Source organism: Trichomycterus rosablanca, chromosome 18 (genome assembly GCF_030014385.1).
Source record: "Trichomycterus rosablanca isolate fTriRos1 chromosome 18, fTriRos1.hap1, whole genome shotgun sequence".
NCBI classification, from domain to species: domain Eukaryota; kingdom Metazoa; phylum Chordata; class Actinopteri; order Siluriformes; family Trichomycteridae; genus Trichomycterus; species Trichomycterus rosablanca.
Window position 1 is genome coordinate 7,092,625 of NC_086005.1, and position 9,073 is coordinate 7,101,697.

Here is a 9,073-nt window from a genome sequence, read left to right on the forward strand (position 1 = left end):
TTTTGAAACTCAAAAGAGAAAGAAAAGTGCCAGATTAACACAGCCACTCACAATTAGCATTGTGCAAATTGAGCAGTTTAGATTTATCTTAAGTTAAGCTGATGCAGTGGTAAATATCTTGTATATATACAAACTACTTATCATTTGTTCTTTCTCCACCTGGGAATCGAACCCAGGACCTTCAGCACCACCCTAAAACAATTAATCTTTTATTAAAATCAGTAATTAACTTCCAATAAAGAGTCAAAAAGCAAATTCAACCAAAATCAAACTAGAATCAACATTAGATAAATAATTCAGTTTTATTAAAATAATTCATCTATTATTAAAATTAATAATTAACTTCCAGTAGTCAAAGACAAATTTAACCAAAATCTAACTAGAATTTACACAAGATAAATAATTAAATTTCAATCAAAAATTTATAAAACAAGTAATCTATTATTAAAAGCAAACTTTTAATAACAAAGTTAAAAGTCAATGTAAAACAAGTCATTAAGTAAAATCATACAGTAGTAGTCGACTTTAAATAAAAAATCCAACTTTACATCAGAAAGTCAACTTTAAAATACTATTTAACCATAAATAAAGTGTTTGCATTTATGTTTGCTGCTCTGCTCTGGTGTAGTAAAGTGATCCTGTTTCCGGGCTGTTTGGAGTGACCGCTAGGTGGCAGCAGCCCATTAGCAGATTTTAAAGCTTGTTTTTGTGAAATAAGATCATCCAACACTTTAAGTTCAAACAGTGTCACACAGAAATATGCTGACTACCTAAATAAAAAAATGACCCAGCAAATACTGTTTTCAATGAGAACCATTTGTCAGAGGTTAGCACTCTAATCCAGCGGTTATCTGTATTCAATAGTAATCTTTACAGTTTAAGCTTTTCATGATTTCTCATTGTTGTTGAGCTTTTCTGGAATACTGCCAGAACCGCTGAACACTGATAGATTTACCAACAATTGTACAGCTTTTTTCTCTCCACCAGAACATTTCCTGCCAGGAACATTTGGACGATGAAGATCCCTGAGAGAAATGGGAATGAGAGGTAAAACCAGGACTTTATGGACTGTGTTCAAACCTTCAACTCTCTCTGACCCACATGATGCTACGTTTAATAAAACTGTAAATTCCACTTCGACTAAAATAGGAAAAGGGAGGCTTTTCTTTTTCTACAGCAGTAGGGAGGAACTTTGACCCTAAAGCTTCCTCCAGTCATATATTTTGTCTAAAATAAACTACCTCATTGTAGCTGTGAATCATTATTTTGTTTTGGTGTAATCCTAGGAAGATACAGAATGTTTAAAAAGTGCAAACATTTTAAAAACCAAGACTGAGTCACACAAACATGCTGACTACCTTAATTTAAATAATGACAACTAGTTCTGTTGTAATGCCAAAAAGTCGTTTGTCAAGTACTCTTGATGTTTGACTTGTTAAAGACTGAAGGTTCCTTCAGTTTGTTCATCAGTGGGGAGCCTTAAATAGAGGTAGAGGTTACAGTATGTGCTACATGCTGCAAGAGGCTTTGTGATGTTTTTGTTGGTGCCACAAAGAACTAAAGACTCATTTTCCAACACATAAGAACTTATTAACTGCAGAACAACATGGTTCATGGATCTGATTCTCATCTTCAGTCACTGTTTGTGAAAAATGTGACATGTCCTACACATGAAGTTTTCCTCCAGGTACTCATGTTTTCGTCAGCTTCTCCAGAATATGTCATACGGAAGGTAAACCAACCACTGGCATCAGTGTTTTATTGCTTGTTTTCTTACAGATAATAAAACTGAATAAAGATGAATAAATGACATAATGTTTGCTATGTTATTAACACAATTGCCTGATTATTTTGCCTAAATACATGCATTCAGCACGTACACTTACGAGCCAATATGTTAGAATCACCCACCTATGCTGTCAAAAGAAGCTCTGACCTGCGTAGACATGGACTCTACAAGACATCTAAAGGAGTCCTGTGATATTTGGTACCAGGACATTACCAGCAGATCGTCCTAAATCGAAACGAACTTAAAAACTCAGGAGTGCTGGGGTGGTGCAGCGGTCTAATGCACTAGCTCTTGACCTCAGAGATCTCGAGCTCTCAAGTTTAAATCTCGACTAGCCTGATGCCCACACAGGCACACTTGGCTACGTTTGAAGGAGGGACCGGTGGCCCTTGGTGGCTGGTCGAGGCATTCTGTTATATCTGGTACCAGGACAGATCGTCCCTACATTAAAGTTCCAGCATTTCTGCTAGTAAATGATGCACATGTGTGACGGTTTCAACATGATCCTGGAGAGAAAAGCATTCCTTGTACCAAATGACTTCTTCCATTGCTCTGTTGTACAGTTCTGAAGCCTTCATGCCCATTGTAGGTACTTTTGATGATGGTTGACAGGTTTTGACTAGCCTGCAACTACACAGCCCCACTCACAGAAGGGTTTGATGCAACACATTCACACTGTAACCAGTGCCAAAATTCTGTTGATCTGTACCAGACGCCATAGGCTTAATTTCTTGTGGCATCTTCAGTGGTTTGTAGCACGTCTCTCCTCAAACAGCTGTCAGTAGGAACTCAACACGGCTGTCTGTGAGCACATTTTGCTCTATTGAAGATACTTCAACTCAGTCATCTGGTCCTACAAATTTGGCCCTTATTAAAGAAATAGCTCTTTATGCTGGCCATATCTGCTGCATCTAACACGTGTCCTTCAAGTCATTTTATGTATCACTGACCATCACAGCTGTTACAAAGAAGGCACTGTTGTGAACAATTTTGGCTTGTAAGATACACTAATGTGTGGATACTTAAACATCAGATCCATACATGATTATTGAATTGTCCATCCAAAACATTAATACATTAATACATTGTGAACATTAATATTGAGTTGGTCCCACTTGAATACTAAAACAGAACCTTTATTGTTCAGCAAAGTCTTTCCACTATATTTTGTACATGCACAGGACCATTTACTGAAGCTAGGCTCTGAGATTAGCCAATCAGACCTGGCTTACTTTATGTGTTCTAATTTATTCCAAAAAACTTAATGAGTCAGGCTTTCCTATATTAGACAGCAAATACTTTCATTATGAACTTCACTTTGTGCATAAAGGCATCATCATGTAAAAAAGAAAAAAAATCCCTCAAAGTTCATAAGCATGTGTTGTTAGCTGTAAGATTTCACATGTCTAGGTGTAAGATTTCACTTCATGAGAACTCACAAGCGCTGGGGTGGTGCAGAGGTCTAGGTTTGAATCTCAGTTGTGTTATCGACCAGCCTGATGCCCACACAGGCACAATTTGCTGTTTGAGGAAGGGGCCTGTGGCTTTCTGTAAGACCCATGTCTGGCAGGTGAAAAGAAGCAGTTGTAGACTGTGCATATGACAGAAAGGGGTGGAGGGTAGAGGACTGCAGCGACTTAGGAGATTGCAATTTGGGAAATGGGCATGACTAGATTAAGAGGAAAAAGGGAAAGTACAAAAATATTACAAACAAGAACTTAGAAACTCTGCCTAAACCGTCAAAATCAACCCATGATCATTCTTGTCCACTTGTTGAGAATCAGTGCCAATTGATGTTGAACGTTTGGTGTAATTTATTCAATTCTGTTGAGAATGCAAGGCTGTACTTGTGATATTTTGCACCTGTTAACATTGGGCGTGGCTATGCCGCTCAGGTGGCGCAGCGGTAAAAACACATGCTGGACCACCAGAGCTGGGTTCTTGAATATATTGTATCCAGTCTCAGCTCTGCCTGATGGCTGGGCTGAGCGACCGCATGAACAACGATTGGCCTGTTGTTCAGACAATCAGCAGGCTTGGATTAAAGCACTTCCAAGCTCACAGATTCCAAGCCTAGGATTAGCTAGCACCATTTGATTAGCTATGACATCCTCTGGAAAAGGATGAATAATGCTTTTGCAGTGTGCCACTTGTATACGTTTTTTGTTTGTGTCTTAAATTATCGTTAAAACAATTCTACATCCCACTGTGGTACTTCAATCATTACACAGATTACTGTTAGAGAGTTCAGCCCTCTAATGACTGGAAATGACAGGAAGTGTAGATATTCCTCATAAGCTGTCAAAGAATCCCATGTTCAGTATCAAACATTACTCAAGAGCAGCACAAACATGCAGGAATGCTAGCTCCAGCTGTTCCGATTTAGCGGCTTGGCTTTTCCATCAGCCACATTGTGCTCCAGTTGTCCTATTACACATACCATGCATTTTCATGAGCGATTCAAAAACGCATGAAATGTTTCCTAAAGCACGAGCCACCGAAAAGCTTTTCCCAGGTTTGTTCTTAGCTGATTCGGTATGGAAAAAGCAGAGGTGTTAGTGATGGTGCAATATCCGTCTCACTCAGCACTTAGTGTCTGTGCTGGACACAGGAATTCCTGTCAATCTGGAGGAAAACTGGAAAGCGACTGTGCTTTCATTACCATGGCTATTATGGGGACAGTCTGGACTTGTGGCTGTAATGCTATAGCAGGGAAACCTTTCTTGATTGTGACCAACATTGGAGGCAAAAAACAGTGTTAATCATGTTCTTTATTTAAACAAAATTTCTAAATACATGACTTCAAAGATTATAACGAAAGTCTGCTCTGGGAGTTCGTTTTCCAATAAGCCATTTCATTCCGTTTCTGCCCCATCAACTATAACTGATGTTGTTATAGAATACCAGAGTCTAAGAGAAAAGAACATCGTAGCTGCCAAGCCACACACGCTCTCAGAATGGAGCCGGCAGGTGCTGAAGCATGAAGCACAAAAATTCCTCTGTCATCAATACAACAATAACTGTGGAGAGCTAAATTGCATCTGGAAGCAAAATCAGGAGAAAAACTGATCAGCAGGAGTGTCAAGGATTGGGTTTTCATTACCAGTAAGATGCACACAAGGCTAACATCAACATGTGCAAAGCCAAGAATCAGGAATATCTGGATGAAGAACACCACAGTTTAACTCTAGCAGTAAAAACATGTTCTCTGTTAAAATCAAGACCTTTGCTGTTTGGCATTTAAACACATGAATTATGGGGGTACCATGATGCAGCATGATGAACAGTGTTTACAGAAGTTTCCTCATGTTACTCCAGTAAGATCAGATTTGCTGCTCTAAAATATCCCAGTGTATAAGTGAAAGGGTACATTTGGTGGCTCTCATGCCATATATGTTGGACTGCTGTTCTGTCCAGGTTGTATTTCTGCCTAGCATCAACAGTTTATAGATTATATCTCTTATAAATGTTTAATCTTAGAAAAGATAAATAAATCCACCTGAATAAATGATATTATCTGTACTGTTTGGAGCAGAGTAAATAATAATCTGTGAGCTCGATCGGTATGTCAAAACAAAGCCAAAGCATCAATCTGGAAAGATACATCACTATTTCAAAAGCACTTAACATACCTCAAAGCTAAATTTAGTCCACTGTAAAAATATAGAGATTTGGAAATGGAGCACAGTCCAGCACTATCTGGGTTCAAAACATGCTTGATGATCTTTACTAAGAAAGTGAATTTCTGATAAAAAAAAAGAAGAAAAGTTTTAGCCAGTGACCAAGGGCTGGGGTGTGTGATGCTTAATATGTCCATGTAATTCACATGTGCCGTGTTTTATTATAGCTAGTTTTCACTTTAAATCTTACACTAATCTTGTAGGTGAAATACGTTCCCCACCTAAAATAGTAGTCATTTACTTTTTTTTACCCATGACCAAAGAAACACTGAGTTGAAAAATCAAATGTATTTTTAATCTAGTATCTAATTATGATAAGATAATTATGATAATAGTCGGTCTACACAGGCTACTGGTATTACAATAATACACAATATACAAAATATTATATAACAGTTTTAAATAAAACAAACATAAGCATTTGTCATGATACCATACAAGTTTATTTTAAAATGACTGGCTGATTGAATTACAGTGCTAAGTGAATGTTAGCATACAGAATGTAGGCTTTAGAAAAGGGAACAAAAATAATATTTTGGATGAGACACAAATCTTATAAAATAAACATTGTGATAATTTAAATCAAAACACAAAGGTTAAGTGTTGTAAATCTATGGTGACAGAGATATGACAGAGAGTCCGACTAAACACTATTAAGACCCAATTAGCAGCTGGGAATTGTTCTAGGCGATACTCCAGGTAAACAGCATACCTTAACCATGAGGAATAACCTAATAAAGGATTAAAATCTCAGTGGGACTATGAACTGATGACTTTTCCAGTAATGTAACGTTTATTAGCAATGTTAGTATCCACTGTTGTATTTGGAACCGTTTCCAGTAAGGATGTTTTATCCATCATTAATCTGGTACGAATCTAAACATTTGGTTGAAGTAATGGGAAATACTAAATAACTCAAGGCTCAAATGTTAAACTTTTTAAATAATTTACAAGACGTGTTAATCAGGATACAACGTAAAGCACAAAAAATGTAATTTCATCCTTAAAAATAAACATTCCCTTTTTGACTAACATTGAATATATACATATATTATATACATACATACATACATACATACACTGATCATTTATTCTCTCTCACGTCTAGTCACAAGTTTCATTACATGCTGCATGTGAATGTGATGCATGTGGTTGAAAAACATGATCAAACACAGGACTGTAACAGGTGGTTTAGTGACCTGTAGCATTATGTTTTCTTAATAGTTCATACTACAAAAAGCTCTGAGTTGTTCTGTACAATACCCAAGAAAAAAACATGTGTCATTCATTCATCCATAGAACCCAGAAAGTCCTCAAAGAAATCAACATAATTTGCATAAAAAGCTTTTTTTTTTTGCAGGGCACTTGTGGCTTTCTAATCTGGTGCAATTTCATGACTTGGATTCCCTGAAAATAAAAATGGCTCATATACACACTGTAAGTGGTTGTTAATACTGAAACATCACTGATGCAGAAAGGGAAAAAATGAGCCCAAAGCTACACAAATCAGAACGGGAAAGATGCTGACAAGGTTTATGGATAAAAAAATGATGAGGTGATGATGTCAACATTGGTCAACACAGGAAGCTATCTACATATAGACATGTTCTCTGCAGGAGCTTAAATATATTTTGAATGACCTATTTGAAGAGATCCAACAGTTCATGACTATAAATTTGCCAGTTTTTATTTATTATTCTTTTAATTGGGTTCTACATGATTTAATTGAGCACCTTTAATGCAAGCACTACATTCATTTGCACCTTGTTGCCTAAAGTTCTCCACTGGCTACCTGACTTCATAAGTACTGCCCAGCTGCAGTGCCAGATTTCAGTAACTGAAAGGTGGACACATCGAGAGGAGTCTTGGATGCTTCATTTTAGTATTTATGCTAAAACCTGCAATAACATGTATGTTGTATTAAAAATATTCTAACTATTAAGCATCAAGAGTATTATGACATACATCAGTGGTGTTTTGAGACTGAACATGAAAAGCAGATGACCTGACATAAGTTTGAAATTTTGCTCCTTCTTTACAAGCTTCATTTTTCAGTTTGGAAAGATTTGTCACGTATTTGTTTAAAATTGTATGGTCATTACTTTAGTTAGTTGTAACTTTGCAACAACACAAAAGCTGACCTTAACATGAGCCGTGTCTCAAATCACATTCTGCTAAACTTCAATATGGGTAATGACACCATAAGTGGTGCACTTATTAGACATACTACAGCAAGAATCATAATAACCTGCTTAACCCTTCAGTCATGTCCTAGCTGTTCATGTGCGAATCACAATGAGATTCTAAACCATTACATAAAGCTTCTTCCAGATAAATTATTTTCCTTCATGAAAAAATGTTAAATGTTTTACCACCATGTTCCAAATGATCCTTGCTACACTGCATCATTCCTAATTTGCATGAAGTTACACTGTTTACTGACATACATAGACAGACCTCATTTAAAATGCATGACTTCAGGCTACTGCGTCACATCAAATCACTGCCTATGTGAACACAAGCAACAGGTTTTCTTATGTTTTTAAAAGCTGGTTTGCTTGGCCACTTTGTTATGCAGATATAATAATATTAGTTCATAGTTTTAGAGTTAACCTGTCCTTGTAAAAGCAAATTATTGAAAACAGACCTTTATCTAATAAAAACATGTGATACTCACTGTTATTCTAGTCATCTACAGTGCCACTAGTGGTCAAAAGTACATTGGATACAGACAATGCTGAGGTCTGAATAGGACTGTGTCCATTCTGTTTAAGCTATACTCTTTATACCATGAGACTTCTCCTTTCCTATGAGACTTCAAAATGCACATCTGGTCTGTAGAGACAAAAAACATTCATGGTTCTAGTCCATTATAAAGTGATCAGTCCAAGACTGTGCTTGTGTGGCGCATGAGTGACTTATGCTAGCCTGCTACTAATGGGATCAAGTATCGGCTGGTCGGGTGCCTACATAAAGACAGCAATGGACTGACATCCTGTCGCACCCAGTGATTCTGGAGAAACTGGACCCTGACCAAAATAAAGCAGTGGTAAAACATGAACATGATAAATGAAACATAAAATGTAACCATTATAACTTAAAGTTGTCTTAAGCTGTGTCAGATGTGGGAAGTGAGTTTCAATTGCTTTTTTTCTTTTCATCTGAATAGTATTTTTACTGTAGAGGGTGTAACCTCAGGGTTCAGGGTTAATCAAGATCTCTAGTGCATAACCAAATGAAGCCAGCTTCAAGTGACTTAAGTTTTTAAGAAAGCTTAACTGTTTGTTGTTAATGTTTCATACCATTGATTTCTTTTTTAGATGTGCTTAGCATGTACCCTTCTACTCTGTGTGAAAATGTAGTGCTAAGCACAGAAAGTCACAAACCGAAAATCTTCCTTTCTTCAGATTAACAGGCTGCAAACTGATCCCAGTCATCAGTGGTAAAACTTGTCATTAATAGTGCATTGCTTTTACCTCTGTAGTGCAAAGCTTATGCAAAACAAAGATTTGTTAATACTGAAGACACCCACAGTCTGGGAATTGCAGAAATGTAAATTTAAGACTTCGAAAAGTACGCCTAATGTGGACCATATTTCGAAACC